This window comes from Lissotriton vulgaris, chromosome 5 (assembly GCF_964263255.1).
Source record: "Lissotriton vulgaris chromosome 5, aLisVul1.2, whole genome shotgun sequence".
NCBI classification, from domain to species: domain Eukaryota; kingdom Metazoa; phylum Chordata; class Amphibia; order Caudata; family Salamandridae; genus Lissotriton; species Lissotriton vulgaris.
Window position 1 is genome coordinate 861,299,286 of NC_141693.1, and position 1,940 is coordinate 861,301,225.

Consider the following 1,940-nt stretch of genomic DNA (forward strand, 5'->3'; position numbering starts at 1 on the left):
CTATAAAATATGACCAGAATCTTAAAAAAAACGAAAATAGTTCATTGTCTTCTGGACATTTTTAAGAGTTTTCATGTAATAATATGACAATTCTGTTTTTTGTGTGTACTACATAAATGGTCATTTTATAAATGACAAGCAGTAAATATTTAACCACAGAGGCCCGGATCAAAGTTATTCTTGCCCTGGTTATGTCGCATATTGATTACGCTAACTCCCTGTACACCGGCATCCCAGCCTACCAACTACATCGGCTACAACTGGTGCAGAACCAAGCAGCTAGGCTTGTTTACGGCCAACCTAAATCTCACCACATAAAACCTTTGTTAAAAAACTTACATTGGCTTCCTGTGACCCAACGCTGCCTCTTTAAATTAGGCTGCACGATCTACAAAGCCCTCTTGGATCGTGATCTGGCATTTATTGCTTCTAAATTACAGCGCTATGTCCCTCCCACGCGATCTACATTCTTAGAACATGAATCTGCTGACCCCTTGCCCATTCAAACGCAAGAAACATGGTGGCCTAAGATTCTCGACTCTGCTACCACAATTCTGGAACTCTCTTCCTCCCAAACTACTCCTGGCCTCCTCCTATATCCAATTTAGAAATTCCCTCAAAACTTGGTTATTTGTTCAGGCCTCCAATTAAATTCCTCGGTTACTGTACCCGCAACTGACCCAGCTTAGCACCAAGAAACCGCTTGGTGAACGCGCGCTTTATAATTTGTTTTTAACATAACATAACAACGTTATAGTGTACTGAACCACTAATTCGTTTTTTTCAGAGCTGAACTTTATTTCTTTTAGCTGCATTCATATTTTGTAATTAAGGAAAATGAGGCATCATGAGTTAAAATGGAATTTACATTACCCAGTATTCACTGTTGCTCAATCTGCGGTTTGACCACTGGTGATCAAGTCTTTTCTCTAGTTTTAGAGGAAAGGAGACCACTTGTGCATAGCTGTCTTTAAATAGCAAAAAATAGTATACCAAGTTCATGAAGTTGACTTGGTAAGTATTACATTCACATGATAAATAAGGATCATACTATATAAGAAATTATGAAAAACAAGCAATTAAAACCAAGTATTTTTTTGAGTTTGAGTTATGGGCATAGCTCAACAGCTGCCGAACAGAAATTGCCACTTTGCAGGTGCTGAACAGAGCATTGCTCCTTGAAACGGCCTGAAAGCCTAAAACGATGTTGAGCCTTCAAAATAAAAAGGTAGATCATGATAACCAGGAAGAACTGCAGACTTATTGGGCTGGCCAATGCAAGCAAACAATGAGTGTAATCGCTTGTGTGTGACCCAAGCTCGTAAAGGGAGGAGAATCAGACCCAATACACCAATAAAAACCCTGTATTTCTAAATGGCACAACAACGAACAAATGGCAATTCATGGGCATGCCAAAAGCCGATAGAGGAGATAACAACAGGTCTTGCAGATAGCGCATTCACGCGGCCTAGGCTCGACCTAAAAATGATGAATGCACTGCTTGAATTATTCTCAGCCGCTGGTAATTACTTTAGGCTATATAGAGGCGATAACAGGTCTTGCAGATAGCGCATGCACGCTGCCTAGGCTCGACCTAAAAATGATGAATGCAATGCTTGAATTAATCTCAGCCGCTAGTAACTACTCAAGGCCATAACCTAGTCCATCTATTTCCTATTTTTTGTTCACCATGTCATCTCCGATTAACCCCTTCGCTGCTGATGACGAGCTCAGCTCGTCATCAGTCACGGTGGTCGTGTGCGGATGAAGAGCTGAGCACATGTAACGCGGCTTTTAGAAAAAAGCCGCACAGCGGAAAAATACCCGCAGCAGCGATGCGGTTAAGGCCACGACATGCAGATAAACCTGGGTCCTTCTCTGGTAGGAACAATCCAGCTGAACACCCAAGCCAGGTCATTTCAGAAACGGAACACAGGTAA